The following is a 26,053-nucleotide window of genomic DNA, read 5'->3' as shown; positions in this document are numbered from 1 at the left end:
GCCAAGGTAGCTTGACTAGCGTCGGCCTGCAATACCCAACGCAATCAATTATTGCCACACAAACTTAAAATGTCTTCTGTCTACAAAAATAAAATTCTAAATGGAATGCTCATAAATGCATGCATTTATTAACAAATAAATATTAAATTAATGAGCTTGCGCAGCAAGCATGGAGAATTCACCACTGATTAGGCACATGGACTACTGTGCACAAATCTGTTCATCTGGTTTTCAAAAGGACGAAGAGATGTTGGAAAGGTTCCAAAAATGACTAAGATAGTTTCTGATCTCTGGAATGTTGAATATGAAGAAAGGTTGAGAACATGCAATTTACAGAGTATAGCAGATAGGAGAAAGTGGTGTGTGTGTGGGGGGGGGGGGGTATGATAAAGATGTACAAGTTGGTAAGTGGTTGTTATAGGATCAATGTTTTGAAGAAATTTTTCATAAAATGGTGGAGATCAGAGGATAACAAGAGGTCATTCCTAGAAGCTGTATAAAGAGTAAGTGAGAAGCAGGTTTTTGCATGCACAGTTGTGAATGATTGGAATGCCTTACCTTAGAGTGTGTGTGTGGTGTCTGCAGAGAATCTGAATGTGTTTAAGATTCTCTTAAACACATTCAGTTGTGTATGTGACAAAGGGACCTCCTAAGATGAGGCTCTGACTCCATGGGGGTCTTAGGATAATAAAAATAATAACACCACATGGAAAACTATTACAAAAGCTGGAGTAAATGGAAATGGATATGAGGTTATTAGATTGCAGGGGGGGGGGGGTTGACAGACAGACACCAGAGTAGTGTATGGTGGAGTGGAATCTAGGAGAATGATGTTGACTAGTGGAGTACCTATGGGTTTCATACTAAAGCTGTTATCTTTAATTTGTATATCAATGATATAGGGAAAGATTTTAGAGGGGATATTTAGTTCTTTGCTGATGATGCAAAACTGGGAAGAACAATAGTTGATAAAGGTAATGTAGATATTCTGCAGAATGATTTAAATAAATTGGCATTGTGGGCAAAGGATAATGATTGTCAATTTAATGTTGCAAAATATAAATTTATTCACTTCGGGTTGAAAAGGTTGCATATGGTGTATCATATTGATGGTACTGGATTGCAGGGAATTGATGATGCTATGGACTTGGAAATAATGGGGGACAAAGAGTTTAAGTTCAGAGGGCATATTGCAAAAGTTGGCAAAATAGCTCAAAAAATTACTTGGATGTTGAAAAACACACTAACAAGATAGAGAAGCTGAAGTAGAGAGCCAAAAGGCTTCACTTCAGCAATGCAAAATTATTCAAATTAAGTGGATATTGAATCCAACATTATTTCAAAGCCGAATAGAGAAACTACAAGTGTTTCAGAGAAACAGCAAAAAGTTTCATGCCATATATAGATAGAAACTATAAAAGTTTCGGCTGATCCAAGCATAAGCAAACCTTTCATGACAGGGGCAACTCGTAGTAAAGGTGGGTTAAGCTCTGATCACTGTCATGAAAGGTTTGCTTATGCTTGGATCTGCCAAAACTTTTATAGTTTCTATCTATATTCAGCATGAAACTCTTGCTGTTTCTCTGAAAGTTTCTCTATTCGGCTTTGAAATAATGTTGGATTCAATATCGAGTTAATTTGAATAATTCTGCATCGCATCGCCGAAGTAAACCCTTTTGGCTCTCTATTTCAGTAATTCTTGGTACCTTTTGTAATGTGACACCACCTAGCAATTCGCATGGTAAAGTATAACCTCTGCATCACTACAACCTGGGTATTTTTTGGGTCTGCCTACTCACTGATGAGACCTCAAACAAAGGTCGAAACCGGGCTGGATAGTGACCCCCCCCCCCTCCATAATGTATAACATCATACATCTCCTAGGAGATGTGTTTTACATTATGAGAAAATACTAGGGATAGTGATCAGAGTTTAACCCACCTTTACTCCGGTCATGAAAGGTTTGCTTATGCTTGGATCTGCTGAAACTTTTATAATTTCTATCTATATTCGGCATGAAACTCTTGCTGTTTCTCTGAAATGCTTGTAGTTTCTCTATTCGGCTTTGAAATAATGTTGGATTCAATATCCACTTAATTTGAATAAAAGATAGAGAAGTTTTTATCCCTCTTTATAAGGCTATGATTCAGCCACAGCTTGACTACTGCACACAGATTTTATCACCTGGGTTTCTTGGGGGTCCAGATGGTGGTAGAGAGGATTCAGAGACGAGTGACCAAAACAGTGACAGGTACATTGAAAGTTTGTGGGTTACGAAGTTTAGCTGATAGGCAGAAAAGAGGAGACGTGATATAACTTTCAAGATCTTAAAAGGATTTTATAAAATTGATGCAAGTGAAATTTTTCCATATATGACATAGAACTAGCCAGAGAACTAGGAGCCATCCATTGAAGTTGTGTAAGGATGTGGTGTAGTAGTGGCATGCAGACCAGATTTTTTGCATGGAGAGTGGTGAGGGAATGGAATGGATTACCAAAATTGGTAATAACATGAGTTAAAGATGAGCAGAATAACACGATTTCCTTGATGGTGAACAGATTCAAGGAGAGTAGTGACAGAAGTTGCGTGTATTTGTGTCTCTCATGATGAGTCTCTGGACTCCATGTAGATTCTGTAAAAATAATAATAATAATAATAATATTGTCACTGGATTGTATGGCAATATTCAATTATTTGCAGATGACATGAAGCTTGGAAAGAGTATTAGTAATATTGCCGATGTGGTAGCCATTCAGGATGGTTTAAATAAGCTATGCAGGTGGGTCAATGAATGAGGATGGCAGTTAAATGCAAGTAAATATAAGATTTTGAAATTTGGGCCCACCATTGGGAGGATGCATATGCTATTGGTGGATCTATACTACACGAAGTGAACAAAGCAAGGAATCTTGGGATGACAGAGGATAAAAATGTGAAGCTTATGGCATGTTTTGTTCAGGTAGTGAAGGTAACATAGAGAATTGCTGCAATAATAAGAAGGATTTTAACCAGTAGAAATAAAAGGGTAGTGATTCTAGTATAAAGTCCTGATCACATTTGAAATACTGTGGCCAGATCTGGCCACCAGGATCTGAAGTTAGCCTTGGAGAAAGTACAGAGAAGATAACCAAAATTATATCAGGACTTTCTAATGTTAGTCACGAGGATAGATTGAGGGTATGCAGAGTTTGATAGATAGAAGATGGGGGGGGGGGAAAGAACATGACTAAGATATTTAAAGTGTGGAGAGGTATTTACAGGACTGACATGGGAAGGATTTTTCATCTAGTAGAACCAGGGGAAGGGCAAGAGGCCATTCCTGGAAGTTGCAAAAGGTGGTGATTAGGAGGGCAAAACGTGACTTTTTAGCAAGGAGAATCAGTGAAGCATGGAATTCACTATCTGACAGAGTGGTTAATATGCAGTTGGTAAATGGGTTTAAGTAGTGGTATGATAGACATTGTACTCTCTAAGACAGGCCTCTCACAATGAGTTTTATGACTCCATGGAGGTGTGAAATAATAATGTAAAAAACAACCTAAAAATACCAAAAAGAAACCGAATGAAAAGTATTCTTTCACATCCACTCAATATCACATACACCATCAAAATATGTTATTTTTAAGGGAATCTTAATAAGTGACTTCAACATTTATATAACTAAGCTATGTGATATATGATTGACATGATTTCCTCCAAGTACAGTACGTGTGTGTTTGTCCAGATCATTTGACATCCCATATTAGAGAATGCAACACCTAACATTGAATAAGTGAAACAATTCAAATTAACAGACAAAAGATCTAAAGTCCTAATTTGGTAGCCTCTAAAGTTGTATAAAAGAAGTGTTTATACTTGTGTAGAAATTGATCTTAAGATTACTGTCTCCCAAAACTGACTAGTTTTCTTCCACTTAATTCTGTGTGAGAGGAGGAGGAGGGGGTGCCCGAAATGTGGTCTGCCAGTCTTAACTTGCCATAATAATGGATGCATATGTATTCTCATGTTCTCCAAGGTGGATGTTAATGGATCTTCCTGTCTGTCCACAGTAGGCTAAGTCAGAGGAAATTTCATACACTCCAGGATGTGCTAGGGGATGGAGTTTGTCCTTAGGAGAGCAGATCAATGTTGCTAATTTGACATATAGTTTAAAGGTGTTTTTCAGTCATACTTTGGCTATCTTTTCAGAGGTACCTTGGATATAGGGAATAAGAATGGTGGTGTTTTGTTCTTGTGTGTGACTGCATGTTTCGCAAGGGGAAGGGAAGAGTGTAGTATGTAGTATTTTATCTATTTTGTTAGAGCTATAGCCATTGCCTTCTTGGCTGATGTCTACAGCTCTCACAAAACTAAGTTCTGTGGAAAGAGCTGCATCATTAAAACAAATAATTTGTTTTAATGATGCAGATTGAGAATTTCATACTGACAGGCTGGATGATGATGTGATTGTTTATGTAGATGTCTTCCTATGTGTGTTGGATTTCTATAAGTGGCAAAAGAGATAGTGAGCCATCTGAAAGACAAGTGACTAACATGGCAAGAAAAGAAAAACAGCTATTTCATTACATTATTTTTCTAATATGAACTGAATTTTAGGTTGTGGCTGCTAAGGTAAGTTACAAAGGAATCCAAAGAGGTGTCCTGTCCATGAGCAAAATAGCAAACACATCATCATTGAAGAATAACCACACTTAAGGTTTGAAAGTAGCTGTGGCAAGTGCTTTATTTTCAAAGTGATCCATGTAAGTTTGCTAAAGGGAGAACCATTGATATACCATTAATCTGTTTGCGGATTTTTTTCCTTGCCAAATAAAGTAACCTGCATGCATAGTAAATTTGAATAATTCAAAGATATCTGGGGGGGGGGAATGACTTTATTAAATCAAGAGTGTCTGTTAGTGGTACGTTAGTAAATAAGGAAGTAACATCTAAACTAACCATTATGTCTGAATTTTTTTTTGAATATGATTTTTGACTAGTGATTTGAAATGAACAGTTATAATACCTCTAAAATAGTTATAAATAACATCCAACACCTAAGCTGTCAACTATTTTGTTAACTAATCTAAACTTTTTATTCTTACTTTTAAAAAATTTCATTATTATCTCACTCAATCGGCAACATATCTGATTGTTTTAAGATACAGTATGAGAGATCATTCACATTCTTTTCACTCAAGAGTGCATTCCAACCAGCAAGCTACATATAAAACATTTATTCCTTGCTGACTACATTTACACAACTTCCATTCCTGGAAGAAGGGGCTGATGATAAGAATGAAAAATTGTAAAAGAGGAGAAAGGAAACCAACTCATGTTCTTGCTCACTCCGTCCAGTCTAAGAATTCCTTATGTACCCATTTGATGAAATCTAACTTAAGTCATATCATATCAGATCTACTTCACCTATCCACCAAGATCTGCAATTCACATTTCCTTAAACTCTGTTCATAAGCAAAATGCCAAAGTCCTAATATTTCCTCAATTATTCATTTCTAAATGCTTTCAAGAGTTTCTTGAATACAGTGCAAACTGAGATACCAAATTTATTCACAACAGCCTTAAAATAGTTTGTTCAAGGCTTTCTACAATAACCTCCTTATTATAGCAGCAATAAGCTCTGCAAGCTTCACAATTCTTGCAATGTGTCCAATAAATCTCAGATATAAACCATCACCAACTAGATCCTAAATCTCAACCTAAATCCTGAAATACAATTCCATTAATACAGTACACAGTATTACACTTCTACACATTTAAGTGCAGAACTTTGAAATCAGCAAGTAATTTTTTTCAGTGGTAAAGCTCAGTTTTTCCTGAAAGATACTGCCATCAGTATTTCTTCTTATAACTGTCTGAAATTTACATAATCAGCAAACAACTGAATATCCCTCGTCAATCCACACCAACAAATACACTAATCATTAGTGGGCTAAGAACAGAACCATGTAGTTCACTAGTGATTAATTACCTTCCTTTTCTGGGATGGTGTCCTACATAACAACAAGGAATGAAGGTTACCAACTTGTTGATAAAATCAAGCTATTAATTTCTTATCCATCTCATTAATTTATTAGTCATTAGCATCTCCTTAAACACTGATGCCATGCAGTAATCTGTCGAATGTCTTTGGAAAGTGCAAAATATCAGTGTATATGATTTTCCATTATCTAGTCCATTCATCTTTTCATAAAACAATCTTCTTGGAGAACCCTGATCTCTAGAAAGTTGTTTCACATGTGGCAGATGAAGGTGCCTACCAAATAAGGACCTGTGAACCACTAGTGTCCTAGAAGCTATCATCTCATGGCATTCCTAGAATCCTCTAGTTGAGTATGTTCTCCCTTTTCCCTTACTCTGATCTCTTTCTTGACCAGCTCTTGTCTACATCTGATGCCAATGGTATTAGAGTAAAAGGCTAGGGGTTCTTTCTTTTTCTCACCTTAAGCTCTCTTTCTGCAGGTAGAAGGAGTTCATGGGCAAGGGGAAGACAGTCCTAAGTGACAGAGATCCCCAATGTTAACCCCTTTGTGTGGCCTGGCACAGTCTGGGGTTGGTTCCCCAGAGGCCAGGAAAAGGTGTGCTCTGAAAATAAAATTCTGGTCCTTCAAGTTGAAGATTGAGCAAAGAGTGGCACCACCTTCTTGCAATAATCTTACTGCTATGCATTCCCAAAAGAAGAATGGAACTGGACAGAAATTTAGCAATGAAATTAATGAAGAATGCAGAGACTGACCTCCTAGTCAATAAAGTCAAGGCAACAGATCATTTCAGATACTCTGGATCTATTATTCATAAATGAGGAATGTGTGAGAAAGATGTAAGTCATTGTGTCATTCAAGCTCTTAAACATTTGAATAACATACTGTAATCAAGACATTCATCCATGATAACAGAATTGAATAAAAGGCCGAAAAGTTGTACGAGTTGTGGAGAGGATGGTTAATGGCAGAATGTGAGTATATCTTCCCTCAAAGAGTTTTGGAAGAAGACCTTTATGGAGCAATTGAATTTGTGAGAACATGTTGTGGACTGGTTGGAGAATAGATCATTACAGTAGACTAGACATGTTCAATGGATGCCTCGAGAGAGAGATGCCCCAAGAAAGTGATGAACTGGTCATAACCAGGAAGATAAAAGAGAGGGCAGTCTTGACATACATGAGGGAGGGCAAGGAGAAGCTGATGTAATCCAGAGGGTTGCAAAAAAAGATCATGAGATGACCAGTCATGATGGAGAAAGGAAGTACAAGTTATCTACACTACTGAGCAAAGGAGATGCCTTTAAAAGTAAAAAAAGTAAAGACGATAAAAGACTAGTTGAAACCATCATCACCCTGGTAACAGGCTTAGTGGCCAGTTAACAGTTTCGAGCCATATCTTTGCTGGGTCTTTTTCCAGAAGCTGCCTTCCTCTACGGATGTATCGAAGAACCTGTTTATCAGTGATGTCACATGCCCATTTACGTTAGGTGTGCTGTCGTGTGGCTTATGCAACCCATGCTACAAAATTCACATCAATTTGACCATATGATTGCATTTTTATTGATGTATGAAAGTTTTAAGAGTGCATAGTGCATCAGCACTCATATTAATTGGTCCAATACAATTAATTGTAAGATAACTGAATACATTAATTTATCAATTAATATAATTTTAAATCTCCCTGAAGGTATCTCCACCTTGACATGGTAAGGAGAAGGCTTGTGTGCTCTGATAACCAAGAGAGCTATACTGGCAGTTGCTCAGCAACCAGCAGAGCCACCCAAGCTGGTCTAGTCTCATTTGGGTAGAAGCCAGACTATGTGAGATACCCTGAAAGTGGACAATAGCACATTCCAGTACAGGCATGAGGCTGAAGATATGCAACATCACGAAAGAGATTGTGTCTGGACAGTTATTTGGCATGGTTGAATCAGCATTATTGGCAATAACTCTGTGGTAGAGAAGGCAAGGGGAAATGACTCTACTATGTGGCAAACCAAGGTAGTACCTCCAGGCACAGAAGTGAAAGGAATGTGCACCCCCAATCTCGACACCCACTGAGAACCTATGATATTCAAAAAACTAATACCTTTCTCAGCCACAATCCAACTATGACCAAAAAGCACCAATTAAGGAAATTTACACATATTGGTGCTTGGAATATACAAGAATTATTACATACAGGCAAACTGGACATAGTGCAAAATGAAATGACTAAACATCGATATACTAAGAATCATGGAAACACATTGGAAATACAAGGAACACTTTACATCACATCTAGGCAATACCATTTATTTTGCTAGACATCATTCTATAAGCAGAAAAGGAGTATCAATAATTGTCAAAAAATGTATGTGCAAGGCAGTGTTGAGTTACAACCCTATCAACAATATGCAGATGAAGAGTTCATTGACCTCTTCTACAGGGATCTGAATTTAGGCATAGATGCAATCACTGAGAGTGATTTCAATGCAAAAGTTGGAAAAAGGATGGAAGACCACAAGACAGTTCTGGGATATCATGGACTGAACACCAAAAATGAATGAAGTGAAAGACTGACTTTTGTATAGAAAGAGAACTTATGGTTACTAACACCTTCTTTAAGCAACATAAATGAAGACTGTACACCTGGAGACAGAACTAGTAACCAAATTGATTATATCCTTATTAATAAAAGATGGAGGTCTATGATGAAAAATGTTAAAGCATTTCCCAGAGCTGATGGTGGTTCTGATCACTAACTCCTCATTGCTGATATGAAAATATGTTTGAAAACCAATAACATAACATATCCACCCAGATTAGATTTCAGGAATTACTAAGAGACACATCATTAAAGTGGAAAATAAATTTCTAGAACTAGAGAATTATACTGATGAAATGACCCAAGAAAAACTTTGGGATAAAATGGTGGGAGTGATAGTGGATAAGGATCTAAAATTTAGGGGACACATCGCCAAAATTGTGAAGACAACACAAAGACTTCTGGGAATGATGAGGAGGACACTGAGGTGTAGAAGTAGGGAGATTCTTGTTCCATTGTATAAGGCTTTGATTAGGCCACACATGGACTATTGTGCCCAGATTTGGTCACCTGGTTTTCAGAAGGATGAAGAGATGTTGGAAAGGGTCCAAAGGCGACTGTCTAAGGTAGTTTCTGACCTCTGGAATGTCGAGTATGAGGAAAGATTGAAAAGATGTAATTTGCAGAGTCTAGTGGAGAGAGAAGGAAGAGGGGAGATATGATAGAGACCTACAAGTTGGTAAGGGGTTGTTATAGGATCAATGGTGGAGAAGTTCTACAGCAAATAGTGGGAGATCAGGGGAGAACCAGAGGTCATCCCTGGAAACTGTATAAAGAGGGTGTGAGTAGGGGAGTGAGAGGCAGGTTTTTTTCGTGCAGAGTTGTGAATGATTAGAATGCCTTGCCTGAGAGTGTGGTGTCTGCAAGGAGTTTGAATGTGTTTAAGACCCGGTATGATGAGATGTGTGTGAGATAAAAGGACCTCCTAGATGAGTCTTTGACTCCATGAGGTCTTGTTTAATAATAATAATAATAATAATAATAAAACCAAAGTAATATTCCTGGAAACTGCAAAGTCAACATTGCCCCAAAAATCCGGAATCAGCACATCCTGGATATTAAATGAAACTCTGAAACAAGTCGAGAAATAAAACCAAAAGGACTTTCAACAGAAGATGATAGACATATCTATAGCAAGTTATCCAAGCTTATCAAAAAATGTTGCATTAAAGATAAAAACAAATCTATCAACAACACATGCAGAGAAATTGAAGATCACTCAAATCAAAATCAAACCAAATCATCACATCTAGGCAATACCATTTATTTTACTAGACATCATTCTATAAGCAGAAAAGTAGCAGCAATAATTGCCAAAAAAATGTATGTGCAAGTCAGCAAATTTACCTATGTAGCAAAATAAGCCTGTTGATTAGAAAATTTAAAAACTAAAGTATTCAATTATTATTATTACGGGCAACTCCAAGGAGTCCTTAGACTCATCATGGGAGACCCTAACATCATGTCAAGAACAATTATTCAATATTCACACAGTATCTATCATACTTCACCTTGAACTCATTCACAGTCATGGCACCGACAACACTCTGGCAGCTTATTCCACTCATTCACCATTCTCCAAGTTAAAACCTAGCTCTAACACCCTTGCCCAGTTTGTATGGATGGCCCCTAGTCCTCCCACCACAGTCCTGTTCTCGAGAATATCTTCTGAATTAATCTCATAGAAACCCTTCAGTAATTTGAATGTCTCAATCATATCACTCCTTTTCCACCTATCAACCAATTTCAGCAACCCACAAATCTTCAACCTATTCTCATAAGGTTCATTCCATAGACCAACTATCATCTTGGTCACTTGTCTCTGGATCCTTTCCACCTTTTCCCCATCAAAAAGAAACCCTGGCGCCCAAATCTGGGCACAACAGTCTAGACAGGGTCTTATCAAGGCTCGATACAGAGGAACAATAACTTGCTTGTTTCTGCTCGTCAAAGTATTCTTTGGTAATCAGCTCATCAAGTGATTTGATGAGCTGATTTAGCCACTTTTGCAATGTACCCCCTAAACTTAAACTCCCTATCCACCAACATTCTCAAATCTCTGGCCTCGTCAATCTCCTGGAGTACAGTTCCACCAATGTTATACTGCTGCTAATCTTTTCACCCCAAAATGCATAACCTTACATTTTGCCACATTAAATTGACATCCATTCTCCTTAGCCCGGTCCTCCAAACTATCCAAATCATCCTGCAAAATTTTGACATCCTGTGCATTCACTATTGCTCTACCCAACTTTGCATCATCAGCAAACAAATGAACAGTTCCTCTCAGATCCTTTCCTATATCATTGATGAACAAATTGAAAAGTAGTGGTCCAAGAACAGAGCTATGCGGCACACCACTAGTCACAGGCCGTCTTTTGGACTCTACTCCTGAATAAACTACTCTCTGATATCTCTCCATCAAACACTCTCCTATCCATCTCACCAACCCTATATCCATCCCCATATGCTGCAGTTTACTGATTAGAATTCCATGTGGTATCCTGTCAAAGGCCTTAGCAAGGTTCAGCAGAATCACTGTAATCCCATTAACCTTATCCAGTTCAGCCATCACTGTGTTATAAAACATGAGCAAGTTACTGAGGCATGATCTACCCTTCACAAAACCATGCTGTCCCCCATACAGTATCTCATTTTCATCTATCCATTCCTGTATTTTCCTCTTGACTACTTTCTCCAAGACCTTGATAATGACTCCTGATATGCTGATTGGTCGGTAATTTACAACAGCAGTCTTGGAACCTCCTTTATGCAGTGGAACTATTTTCCCCTCTTTCCATCCCCTCAGGACTAACCCAGACCCGAGACTCAAATTAAACAAAATACCATCCAATCACACAGATGTATCTGCATTGAGGTTTTGTAATAGACTGTAATATCCCTTCCTGCTCCTCCCCATATCCACTCCCCTGCCCCTTAATAACTCTAGTTTCCCTGATTCTGCACATCCACTTCATTCAACAGCACTTTTTCCAGTCTCTGCACACCAAATCCATTCAGATGCAAACCATGCACCTTATATAAATCCTTTTGCTCATCAAACTCACTCCACACGTCCACAAATTCCACACCACTCCTCCTGCATAACCTGTGTCATTTGCAATTATGGCCCTCCTTCTCAACTCTTCTCTGTCATACCGTGACAACAGACTCACTATCTTAACTCTCTCGTTCTTTTCTTTTGCTACCTCTAATAATTCCTTCAAATCCTCTCTCATAGCAATTTTTTCTCCTTTTAAATCATTCGTTCCTGCCACTACTATCATTTCTTTCACCATCTGCTTTTGCGCTCTGATAGACTCACTTACATCCTTAATTTTCGCATCTGGTAAGTACAATTTTAACAAACTCTCATCTATTACACCTCTTACTAAAGAATCACTGTACAACACTCGCTCCTTCATTTTTCTTATACTCCCGATGATACTCTTATTTTTGTTATCATACATTTGACTTTTATTAGCTGATCCGCTCAGTAAACAATTTTGCAAACACTCAAGCTGCCGCTTCGCTCTATGTATCACTCCATGCAACCGTGCGATCTCACTCATTGAAACTAACTCTGCATTTTTTTTATCCATTAAACCATTCTCTTGCTCTGTATTTTCACCTTCACTCTCACTTTCAACACCGCTCTCAAAGCTATCTGGTACTACATCGCAAATTTCTATCATATCACTATTTTCTACATTCTGACTTTCAACATCGACAACAATCTCGCAACCTGAGACAACACTTAAAATCCTCACTTTCCTTACACTTTTGGCACACATTCATTCCACTATCAATATCAAACCAAACTCCAACCGCTCTTTGCAAAGCATACATCTCGCAGACATTACATTAAACAAACTCCCTTATGTTAAAATTTTTGAACAAAGATGGCGATTTGGATGGCATTGTTTTTCTTCTTATCGGTGCCATGTGCATGCTATCTATCGTATCTTATCAAAATACTAATTAAATAATGCAGAAAACACACAAAAATCACACAGACACGCTAAGTTATCAAAAGTAAACAATACTACATAAGATTCAAGCAATACTGCCAATTTTTACTCACAATAACACTTATGTTTTCAGGAGCTCTCTACAAACACTACACGCATTATAGCTGATGTCAACAATCGTATTCTTACTGATCCAACAGATATCATTAATAGATCGAAAGACTATTGCTTAAATCGATACAAAGATAATTTGATCTCATTCAACAAAGAAAACACCAGAAACTTCCATAAGGAACCTTGCATTTTAAAAGAAGAGATTGAAGAAGCTGTACACAAAACTCAGAAACCGGAAAAAAAATTTGGAAAAAAGAAAAGATTTTCGAAAAATTGGTTAGGGCTTGTATTCAAAAATCGGTTGACAGTGAATTTCTATTTGCAATGAACAACATGGGAAGAAGTTTACTAAGGGAAGAATCTAACCAATTAAATTTCCGAAGATTTGAGAAGCATTAATCATCAGAGATCCCATCTTGCATTCTAGGCCACCTACAACCGCCCATAGAGGGCGCACCACCTAGATAGGACTTGAGAGTCACCTCTTAAACATTAACATTATTCTTGTGCTAACATGTATATATTTCTAATGTCCAATCTTCATGTTCTCCTGTTAGATATCTACCTGAATACTGAACAAACAAGGATGGGCCGTCAATATGGGATTCAGCCAACTGAATATGCTTAACTCGTATTACTCTTATTTGCTTAAACCACAATACAAAATGACGGTGTAATACAACAGAATTTCATGTCAGATGGGGTTTTACCCAGTTAAACAAGGTCCCATTGCTTTCATCAGAGAACCAGGGTGAGAAGCAAAAAGTCAGATATTGGAAGAAATCAGAACTCAACATTAGCAGAATTCCAGACTGGCACGTCAACATAAGAAGCACCCATGGAAAAGAAATGAAAGTAGCAGAAGAATTGGATAAGTATCTTCTTCTTCTTTACCCTCTTTCCACCAATTACTGGATACAGGCCTCCTTAACTTTCCAGTTGTCTGTCTTTAGCAATGTCCAACATTAAGGTCAAACCTTTGTAGATCATCTCTCCATCTTATCCTTTGGCAACCTTTCCTTCTCTTGGTATCCACTGAGTGCTTAATTTTGTCCACCTTTCATCTAGCGGCCTGCTATTATGGCTAGCCCCACTCCATGCTTTACATGCTTAACAACACTTCACAATTTCTTCTACTCCAGCCATCTCTCTAATTCTAGTATTTTTACTTTTTTTTTTTTTGTATTTTATCCCTTTTTTATTATGTGGAGCATTCTTCTCTCCATGGCTCTTTGGGCCACATGCAACCTGTAATCCTGTTTTTTAGTTGTTGCCTATGTCTCGCTTTCATTGGTATGCACTGGAAAAATGCATATTCCAATATATTAAAGAGCTTTCTTTTTAGGCATATAAGTTAATCTCTTAATGAATAATCTTTATACAACAAAAATACTTTGTTTCCTTCTGTGAGTCTTCTACTTAATTCTTTATTTTGTTTTTCTTTAAAATTAACTAAATGACCAAGGTAAGCGAGAACGGTCAATGAGTTTAAAGAGTGGTATGATAGACTTTGTGTTTCTTAGGGGGGGGGGGCCTCCCCTCGATGAGTCTTGACAGACTTTATGTTCTTAGGAAGGACCTCTCACAATGAGTCTTTTGACTCCATAGAGGCCTGAATAATAATAATAATAATAATAATAATAATAAATATATAATCCACAATTTCCATGCAATTATGATGGGTGATAGATGGCATTGATGGTAGTAGTGTCGTAGTTGGAGAATTAAGTAATAGTGGAGAGGATGAGATATATTTAGCGAAGCAGAGTAGTGTTCCCTCCCACAATGAGTCCTCAGACTCCCTGGAGGTGTTGCATAATAATAATAATTATCTGTTAATTTTAGTTAAATTTGATTGACTTTGTTATCAGTTTGGTTTTAATTAGATTAATCTTTAAACTTTTTTTTTCTTTCCTGCTTTCTCTATCAAGATCACTGAGTATCTTTTTTATTTTTTGCTAAAAGTACAATGTCATCTGCAAAACTTATAAGTGATTGAGGTTATTTTCCACTGCTGCTAATTTCATAGTTTACCATTTAAGACATTCTTAAAGAGGTCTTCTAATGCAGTAGAAAACAATTTGGGTGATATACAATTTCCTTGCTTACTCCTCTCTCAATATGAAATTCCTTACCTTGATGTTCTAAGCTATATACTGGCTGTTGAGTTTTGATAATACTGACTTTATACTGGCTGCTGAGTTTTTAATAATCTGATATACTTTGTTGGGATGACTTGCTGTTTTACACGGTTTATTATTTTTGAATGATACAGAAAATCAAAGGATTTTTCAAAATCTATGCAAGGTTATATATGCAGGAAGATTATATTAATTTGCTTTTTCTATTACTTGGTTATAGTGTGAATGTGATTATTATAGAGAATCCTGCTTGTACTTTTTTGTTTTATTTTATTTTAATTTGTGAATTTTCATTTAAATAAACTATTTTCCACATGTCCTTAGTATAGAGCCCATATCGATTTTTCTCTTTCATGAATTCTAAAGAAGCAGTTGTGAGAAGGTGGGACTGATGTATATGTTAAGGTCCCAATTTATTATTTATTTATCGTATGGCATATACACATGGTTAAAAGAGAATAACATGAAATACACATGGATAAGATACAGATATATAAAATTATAAATATAAAGTAAAACAAAGGCAAACAGATAAAATACAGGCATTAAATATATGACAAGCATCAAACAAAAATTTAGTCATATTTTTACATTTAGATTTTTAATCCAATTGATCGCCTCTGGAGTTAGGTCAATTTTTTGGATCTCCTTTTCATCCTTCTGCTTTTTTCATGCTCAGGAGTACACTGGGTGATCTCTCTCTCTCACTCACTCACTCACTCACACACACACACACACACACACACACACACACACCATTTTGGTATTTTTCTCTTATAGTCTTTATTCTCACGATCTTTACTGCCACATCACGTACTGATGATAGAGCCATGACAGACAGTTTAAGATGACCAGACTTTTGACATTTAAAGCAGAGCAAAGGGCTTGGGATGTAGAACTTAACTAGGTGGTTTAGATATCCTGCTTTCACAGATGTTATTGATCAGTGTGTTGAAGGTAAGGATGGGAACCAGCTGACTATCCCTATATGTGTGTGTGTGTATATATAATAAATAAATAAAATTAATTAACAGCCTGTTTTCCTACCCACTGCAGGGTGAAGGCCTCTACCATTGCGGGAGGTTTTGGGTCTACTACTACCATGGTGACCCAGTCCATATTGGGAGAAGACAATCACAAACATCCATGCCTATGCAGGATTTGAACCTGCAGCCTCTTGGCTGGAGAGCAGATACGCTAACCACTTGGCCAACCAGGTTGATGGGTATATATATATATATATATATATATATATTCATTTTTATAAATTAACTGACTTAAACCCGAGAGTTATAACACAATGACATTTATTTGAAAAAAACGCAACATGTTTCGTCAAGAATGACTTCTTCAGGCGATAAGAACATAGAAAAGATAATAAAAGACACTTAAATTAACATTGACACACTCCAAAGCTATACAATTACAAAGCCATAATATTCGACTGTAAATTACAGTTATTATGAGCTTGAACTACAGTCCGAGTTAATGTTCTATTGTTGTGCACCTGTGCGTGTGTGGAATCACGCGTTCTCCATATTTTAAAAAACAAGATTTCAAATAAAATGTTCTCTCTGTTATCTCACTGTGTAAACTCTGGCTATTTTGAATTCGAAGGAAAACTATACAAACAGGTCAAAGGATTAGCTATGGGAAGCCCTCTCTCTCCTGTGTTAGCCAACATTTTTTTCGAGGACTTTGAAGAAAAGGCGATCTCCTCTTTTACTTTAAAACCAAAAATTTGGCTTAGATGTGTGGACGATATATTCCTCATATGGGAGCATGGTACTGAGAATCTTCACAAGTTTCTCGACCACTTAAACAACCGCCATCAAGATATAAAATTGACTATGGAGATTGAAGAAAATAGTTCCATCTGCTTCCTAGATGTTAAACTCACCAAGATGCCTGAATCAATTAAAGTCTCTATTTTTAGAAAGCCAACACACACGGACAGATATTTGCATGCATCCTCCCATCACCATCCAGCGCAAAAGTTGGGTATTATATCAACTCTAGCGAATCGTGCAAGATCTGTACTGTCAGATGAAGAAGAACTGAAAAAGGAACTACAACATCTTAAATGGACCTTTAAAAACAATGGCTACTCTCTAAAAAGTATTAACAACCAATTATCCCGCCGTCAACGTAACAACGTAGAGACACAGGACGACTCCAAAGGTCATATCGTCTTGCCATATATCAGCACACTATCCAAAAAGCTGAGCAGAATTCTAAAGAAGTTTAACATAAAAACGTGCTTCTCGACTCTGCCAAAAATAATATCACGCTTCAACAACTATAAACAACCTCACAACCTTCTACAATTCCCAGGTGTATACAAGGTCACTTGTGAATGCGGAAAGCCTTACTATGGGCAGACAGAGAAATCTATCTTACTACGTCTAGAAGAACATCAGAGAGATATTGCTTATAAGAGAACCAGAGCAACTGCTCTGTCGGGCCATTCCTGCTTTCAATAAACACGAACAACGAAGGCCACCAACATGAAATAAATTGGACATTGACTTCAAACCTACACATCTGCCATGATGAAATAGAGCGCCGCATTGTCGAGTCAAGGGAAATCACCTTAGACCCTTTGCATTTGAATAATAATCTTAGCTATAATTTGGTTGACTCTTTCAACTCTATTATTAGATACTGGAGATCGCGTGATTCCACACACGCACAGGTGCACAACAATAGAACATTAACTCGGACTGTAGTTCAAGCTCATAATAACTGTAATTTACAGTCGAATATTATGGCTTTGTAATTGTATAGCTTTGGAGTGTGTCAATGTTAATTTAAGTGTCTTTTATTATCTTTTCTATGTTCTTATCGCCTGAAGAAGTCATTCTTGACGAAACATGTTGCGTTTTTTTCAAATAAATGTCATTGTGTTATAACTCTCGGGTTTAAGTCAGTTAATTTATAAAAATGAACATATCCCAAGCCCGAGTTAATAGTACGTTTCATATATATATATATATATATAGAGAGAGAGAGAGAGAGAGAGAGATTTTTTTTTTTATGTGGCTCCTACCCAAAAAATGTTTTTGGAAACCTGTCGTATAGTTGTACAGTGGGCAAGTTAAGAATTTTTTCTATTTTTTTTTTAATTTTCTATTTTTTTTATTTATTTTTTATTTTTATGAATTTAGTTGTTACTTAGTTCAGAAACCCTGTTCTAGAGACCAACCATGAAACTTTTTTATGTTTGGTCCTCCAAATGGCAGGAAGGTGGTTTCACACTGGCTGATCTCCCACCCAAAAGATAATCACACACGTTCATAGTAGGATTTGAATTAGCAACTTGTTAGTAGACGAGCAGATATGCTAACTACTTGGTCAACCAGGCTAGCAAATATATGATATATGAGTATTCTCCTCATTGCTGTCATCTCCTTAGTCTTTCATTCTGGAGTAGATATCTTTGTTAGGAACATCAAAGAAACCTTCTCCTTCTGCTTCTCAAGAGTAGTTCAAAGTTTTGTGAGAGGTCACTGTCAGTAGTATTCCTCTAATAGATGTTGAACAAAGGAGTTGTTCTGACTGTGTTTAAGTTTTCTACAAGAATGTCTGCCTGAAGAGAGTTTCTTGCTTGATTTTGGAGATCCTGTCAATCTGTCTGGGTGAAGAAGAGTGACATTTTCCTGAGTGAATGTTCTTCAGATGAGTGTAATATATATATAAAAAAAGGTTGGTATGCTTACTGCTGCCTCTGATGTTTTTGTGTCTTAATTTTTTTCAGTTGTTGCTGCAATGATTTCTGAACATGGTTGGGGCTTGTTGAGTTTCCTGATTAAAAAAAAAAAAAAAAAAAAAAAAAATCATTCTCAAAGCAAGTTTATTTCTGTGCCAAAGCTCCCCAACCAGCAGAGAGCCACACGTTCATACCCACTTTCTCACAAGCAATGACTGTGCTTGAGAGTGGAATGCCAGGACTATCATGGATGTCATACTGGCACCACAGAAAGCCTTAGACCCTGTCCTGGACCATGGAAAAGGAGACTAACTGCAAAACTACTGACTCTTGAAGGCAAGCCTACTAGCCAGGCCATTCAGGACTACCCATCTTGTCAAAGCAGAGGATAGGGAATCCTGATTGTGCAATAATACCAGAATTCCCCTTTCTGGAGATCCATGGGCTGCACCACATGTTTGCAATGTGGCAATGGATTCCAGATGGTGGTCTGGAAGATAGGATAGTAAAAAAGTCTCAGGAGAAGTAGAGTGAATACTGGAAAGGAAAGCAAAGAAAAGAATAAGAACAAAAAAGAGCCAACACCATCATTGGGACATCCCCTCTGCCACGAACAGATACACCTCACATGGAGGGAGAGGGGAAGAGAGAGAGAGTACTGTATGGAGATTCTATGAAAAGAGGCATACCTGATAAGAATGTGATGAAAGTATGTGTCCTGAGCACAATGATCAAGGATATCAATAAAGCTGTTAGCAAACAGGGAGGGATGAGAAAGATGCAATTAGAGAAGATATGAAGGAGTTAGTGGAAAAAGCAAAAAAGCAGAGAGAGTAGTTGAGATTGCCAGTCTTCTGTCATGATATCATACCATGGTATGATTCCATCAGGATCAGGAGGATAAACCAAGTGTGAGATTTGAATGCATGCATAGCATCACAAAGCATAGGGATTGTAATCCAAAGAAAAACTTTGGATCGAATTAAGGTACATAAACTACAGGTTCTCACAATACTGAAAAATATCAACACATAGTGTGGAATGGATGGCATGTCAGCCCTTATGTTACAAAAATGTGCTAGAGAACTAGCAGTGTTTCTCAGTAAGTTGTTTAATCTGTCTCATTCCTGGCAATGTTCTGAGGGAGGACAAGACAGTTCTATTATATAAAGACAGAATAATAAGCTATAAACCAATTACAATCTCATGAATAGTGGTTAAGATATATGAAAAGTTGGTTAAAGGTAAGATTCAAAATGGGTGGAAAGGAACATGACACTCTATGGAGAACATCATGGTTTTGCAAAAGATAGATTTGACTTTGTAATTTTACTTACCATTTTTAATAGAGCAACATATGAGAAGATATGAAAAGAGTTCAATTCCTACATTGGACAAACTTCGAGAAGCCTGGAAATAAGACAGAAAGAACATGTTGGCGATGTAAATCACAACAGAATGATCACTTCCGGGTTAGCACATCACTTTTCAACTTCGAACCACACGATAGACTGGAATAACAGCTCTATGCCCTACAGGAGGAGAGTGTGTTTCAGATACTGAGTACTCTGGATGTCAGTAAAGCTTTGGGACTGGATGGAATTTCACCATGAGTTTTGAGAGAATGTGCTAGGGAACTGACAGTGTCTTTAACCTGGCTTTTCAATGAAATTCTGGCTTCGGCAAAGGTGCCCAGGGAATGGAAGGAAGGTAACATAGTGCCATTGCATAAGGGTGGTAACAGACTGGAAGTGTCTAATTATAGCCCAGTCTGTGTGTCATCAGTAGTTGTTAAGATCTTGGAGAAAGTAGTGAGGGACCATATACAGCATTGGGCAGATGAGAGTCAACATGGATTTATGAAATGGCACTCTTGTTTTAGCAATATGCTAGCCTTTTATAATAAAGTTACAAGAACATTAGATGAGGGAAAGGCATATACTGCAATTTTCTTAGACTTAGCAAAGGCATTTGACAGGGTGACACATGATACTGATATTTAAGTTGCAGCACATGGGACTGGATGTCAGATTGGTCAACTGGATTCAGGATTGGCTGTCTGATAGGTATCAGAGAGTGGTGTATGGTGGAGCAGTTTCAAGGAGGTAGAGGGTTACAAGTGGGGTCCCACAGGGCTCAGAACTAGGACCTATATTGTTTCACCTTTATATCAATGACATTGCCAGTGGATTGCAAGGGGATATTCAATTGTTTGCGGATGATGCAAAGCTGGGAAGGATTATTAGTAACAGTGCAGATGGGGTAGCCATGCAAGAGGATTTAAATGATCAGCTGACCCACTTGTCAGATGTTTTCGCATTTGTTGCAGCTCTCACTTCATCCTGTGTATCACTCTGCATAACTAAGCTATGTCCCTCATTACAGCCAACTCTTCAATTCTTTACATCCATCATACTACTATTCTTTCGATCAACACTTTTGCACTCTCCATCGTGTGACTTTTAACCCCTGTTTCAATTCCTAGCTGCCATTACGCCAGCACAGGCATTTTCATGCATATTCTCTGTTCTGTCCATCACTTCAATCTCGTGATCTGATCCGCACTTTTGACCCTCACTTTTATAGCATTTTCAGCACACTTTCCCACCAGTATCACTTTCAAACAAAATTCCATTTGCTGTTGGTAATGTGTACATCTTTCAGACATTGCACTGTACAAAGTTCCTTCGGTTGAATTCTTTAAACAATGATGCCATGAACAGTATTGTTTTGTTTCACATCAGTGCCATGTGCTATGCTATGCTATGCAATGCAACTTACCATGCAGAAAGACTATATTAACTTAAATCTAATTAAAAACACAATACAATGTAATTCTAACACAATTTTTAACTAATATCACTTTTTTTTTTTTTAAACTAAACAATTAAGCTTTCGGACCTCTCCAAACACAGGCCTACCTCCATACACCACCTGATTGAATAAATAATTTGGGTTTCTTTTTATCTAACATATCTTGTAATAACTTATGAAATACTTCACTCTCTTCATTTTTGCTTTGTACTGGGGCACATGTTCCTATAAATGTTTGATAGCCTCTTTTTATTTTTCTTCTTTTCTAATAATCTTTAACTCAAATAGTTATAATTCTGTATATTTTCTTTCCAATGTTTATCCATATCATTAATCCTGCTATAGCTCTCTCTTCTCTTCCAACCTCACAAAACATATCTGTATATAAAATTCTGATTCTTTTGTAGTGCTTAATTTTTTTTTTTTTTTGTTTCAGCGATTATGTCAAATAAAATTTTGCTTTCTTTAGTTCTGCATCTAGTTCTTTTTCTTTGTGTGTCATACTCCAAACTTGACACATGGCTATTCTGATTTTTCCATTTATTGGTTTTCAGTAACCATTATCCAATCCTGGGTGACTACATCCAAAAGATATGTCCAAAGACACTTCTTTGGAGAATTACTTTTGAGTAATTTGATTTTCCTCAAGCTGGTTACCAGCCAAAATAAGCTAAGTTTGGTGATAGCGTTGTCACCATGGCCCCCAGACTACCACTAGGACTGCAGGTCATTTAAATTATATATTAACTTTTTTTTTTAATCTTCTCGGATGCAGGAATGTCATGCAATTAATGAACAGAATTCTTCTATAGTTTATCAGTCGCAATGTTTTAATCTGTGATGTATATATTTATGTACTGTACATGCGCACACACACACATTAAAAGTATTAAATAACTAAAGACTGAGATTAGCATAAAAGGTTTTAATCATACAACTAGTTTCGTCTTACATAGACTTCTTCAGGTGCTAAAAAACATACAAAAATCCCCCAGTAAGAAACTGTGGAGCAACTGGATCTGAATAGTATTAAAAAACGCAGAAATCTCCAACTGTATTATACAGCTGGAGATTGTTCTTCTTTTTAAACTCATCTAGGCTTTAGCCTCTATAGTGTTTTTGCTTTGTTTTTTAATACTGTTCAGATCCAGTTCCTATACAGTTTTTTACTAGAATTCTTATATGTTTTTTTAGCACCTGAAGAAGCCTATGTAAGACAAAAACTAGTTATGTGATTAAAACCTTTTATGTTAATCTCAGTCTTTAGTCATTTAATACTTTTAACATGTTCCCAAACCGAGTAAATCTTCCTTTAAACACACACATATATATACATATATACATATACATATTGAAAAAGAAATAACCAGTAAAAACATATGTTTTTACTGGTTATTTCTTTTATGTTAATGTTAATCTCAGTCTTTAGTCATTTAATACTTTTAACATGTTCCCAAACCGAGTAAATCTTCCTTTAAACACACACATATATATATATATATGTGGCTCGTTGGTCTAGGGGTATGATTCTCGCTTAGGGTGCGAGAGGTCCCGGGTTCAAATCCCGGACGAGCCCGATGGGTATTTTTTTATTTAGTTATATTTCATTTATTTAATTATATTTAGTACTTTAAATGTTCTGATGTTTGTACTTTTTTCCCCTCTTATTTATTAATTGAATAATTATTAAAGATTACGCTACTCGGCAGTAAGGAATGATGGTGGATTCAGCAGCAGTCGCAAGTGGCGTAACGCCAAGTCCTCTGCCATTTAAAAACTCAATTATTAGCAATATCATAAAGGACTTTGTGGCATGCAGTACTTGCAGCATGTATGCTTCTCGGGAATTACATATGTGGCTTGTTAAAGAGAGTGGAGAGCGTATGTGCACCAAATGCAGGCAGTTGGAGGAAATAAATACATTAGATATATCGATATCCGACTTTGTTGCTCCAGGAACGGAGAATAGGAAGACACGTAGTATGATAGGAGTGAATGAGAAAATAATAGTTGATAGTGTGGAAGGTGTGAGTGACTGTGGAAGTTTAGGAGATGGTTTTGTATGGGAGAGTGAATTTAGATTAAGAGTGACTGACCTGCAGAGGGAGATAGATGAGTTGAAAGAGGAGGTGGAATGTCTAGTGAATGAGAGCAGAAGTATGAAAGATAAGATTAGGAGAATGGAAGAGATAAATGCAAGGCGAATCAGAGTAGGAGAGAGAGAGAATTTAAGGAGTATGAGTGAGAGGTATGGGGGTGCTAGAAGAGGAGAGAATGGAAACAGTAGAAGAGAGGGAATGAGAGAGAGGTATGGGAATGCTAGCAGACGAGAGGATGGAAACAGTAGGAGAGACGGAATGAGAGAGAGATATGGAAGTGCTAGAAGAGGAGAGAATGGAAACGGTAGGAGAGATGGAATGAGAGAGAGGTATGGGAATGCTAGAAGACGAGCGGATGGAAACAGTAGTAGGAGAGACAGAATGAGAGAGGGATATGGAAGTGCTAGAAGTGGAGAAAATGGAAACAGTAGGAGAGAGGGAATGAGAGAGATGTATGGGAGTGCTAGAAGAGGAGAGAATGGAAACAGTAGAAGAGAGAGGTATGGGAATGAAAGAAGAGGAGAGAATGGAAACAATAGGAGCGAGGGAATGGTAAGAGGTATAATGTATGGTGACTCAATGATCCGTGGTGTTCAAGATAGGATGCGTGAGGAGTGTTTGCCAGGAGGAACAATAGAAAGGGTGGCTATGGCAATTAAGAGAGGTGAAAGGGTGGAAGAGATGATTGTGATGGTAGGAACGAATGACTTGAGTGGTAATGTAAGTCGGACAGCGAGAGATATGAGATTTTTGCTTGAGACTGTACGGAAGAAGACAGAGAGAGGAAAAATAGTGTGCGTGTTGCCTAGGTATGATAATGATGAGCTGAGCAGAAGAGCGGTGATATTGAATGGCATAATAGAAAGAATGTGTGACAAGAGAGGATTGGTATATGTGGATGCTTGGAGTGCGTTTGAGGAAAGAGAGGAATTGTATGCGAGAGACTGTTTACATTTGAATGAGGAAGAACGTAGGCATCTGGAGAGATTGCTGTTCTGAACGAGTCAGTGTGTCCCAGGGAGGATGATAGCAGGGGTGGCCTCTTGTGGGAATGGATACTTGGGAGAAGGGAGACAACGTCAGGTAACACTGAGTCCAGTGGAGTCTAGAAGGGATAATGCTGGGTATATAAACAATGGCATTTATATGCTGTATACTAATGCCAGGAGTATCCGGAATAAGGGAGAGGAATTGGTGGCGCAGATAGCATCAGCCTGGCCAAAAATTATTGCGATCACTGAGACGTGGTTGACAGAACGGGATATAAAAACAGGAATAGAAGTCGCTGGGTATAGCATTTTTCGTCAGGATAGGAGGGGAAAGTGTGGTGGTGGGGTGCTGCTTATGATAAGTGATGACCTATGTCCTCTAAGAGTGGAGAATTTGGAAGGAAGTGAGACAAATGATTTTGAGAGCGTATGGTGTGAGCTAGAGGTAGGCAAGACAGGATATTTAGTGGGGTGTTGCTACAGACCCAGGAGCACAGAGGATGGGGACCAGGAGATGTTTAGACAGCTAAGTTTGGCAAGTGCAAGAAGAATGATTGTTATGGGAGATTTTAACTTCAGTAGTATAAATTGGAGAGAGGAACATGCATGTAACAATAGGGGAATGGAATTTCTAGAATTCTTGAGGGACAAATGTCTTAGGCAACATGTAACAGAGGGAACAAGAGGTTCAAAAATTTTGGATTTGGTTATAACATCAGAAGAGTTGATAATAACTGAGTTGACGTCTCTCCCACCAGTTGGAGAGAGTGACCATATGGTGTTGACATGGAAAATGAATAGACATGCAGGAGTATCAAAGAGACGGGAACTTATGTGGAATTATAAGGCAGGTGATTATAATAGTCTTAGACGTCAACTTCGGGAAGTTTCATGGAGGGAGGAATTGGACGGCCGGGATATCATCAGTGCATGGGAAATTGTGAAAGAATATTTGTTATCAGCAATGGTAAGTTGTATACCACGAGTGAAGAAGAGGGCGCAATTTGAAGTAAAGTGGATGACAAACAACATTAAACAGGAACTGCATGCGAAAAAGAGGCTATGGAAGAGATATAAGGAGACAGGTGAAGAGAGGATGGGTGAAGAATATAAGACACAGGCCAGAAGAGTGACTCGTGTGGTAAGGAAAGCGAAACTGGAATATGAGAGGAGATTGGCCCTAAGATCCAAAGAAAATCCTAGGGAATTTTTTAGCTATGTGGCCAGTAGGAGGAGAAATGACTGTGGAAGAATGATATTGTGGGATAAAAATGGGAATAGAGTGACTGATGCAGAGGACATAGTGGAATTGTTCAATGAACACTTTATTGGAGTATTTCATCCTAGAGGAGTCAGTTTTAATGCTAGAGGGATAAGACTGGTACGAGGTCTGGAGGTACAGGAGGAGAGTGTGTTTCAGATACTGAGTACTCTGGATGTCAGTAAAGCTGTGGGACTGGATGGTATTTCGCCACGAGTTTTGAGAGAATGTGCTAGCGAATTGACAATACCTTTAACGTGGCTTTACAATGAAAGTCTGGCTTTGGCAAAGGTGCCCAGGGAATGGAAGGAAGGTAAGATAGTGCCATTGCATAAGGGTGGTAACAGACTGGAAGTGTCTAATTATAGGCCAGTCTGTGTGTCA

At 37.7% G+C, this 26,053-nt stretch overlaps 1 protein-coding gene and 1 non-coding gene across 2 annotated transcripts in view; one reads left to right on the top strand and one right to left on the bottom strand.

Moving 5' to 3' along the window:
• LOC150099067 (EF-hand domain-containing family member B-like) overlaps nucleotides 1–26,053 on the bottom strand; it is a 175,142-nt gene that overhangs the window by 109,221 nt on the left and 39,868 nt on the right. The gene's annotated exons all lie outside the window — the stretch shown is intronic.
• Nucleotides 22,825–22,896, top strand: TRNAP-AGG (transfer RNA proline (anticodon AGG)). The gene has a single exon. It is a non-coding gene; the product is annotated as a tRNA-Pro (tRNA).

Source organism: Typopeltis vanoorti, chromosome 15 (assembly GCF_054136105.1).
Source record: "Typopeltis vanoorti isolate ZY-2024b chromosome 15, IOZ_Tvanoo_1.0, whole genome shotgun sequence".
Lineage (NCBI taxonomy): Eukaryota > Metazoa > Arthropoda > Arachnida > Uropygi > Thelyphonidae > Typopeltis > Typopeltis vanoorti.
The sequence above is the reverse complement of the archived record's forward strand: the minus strand, read 5'-3'. Positions and strand labels throughout refer to the sequence as shown.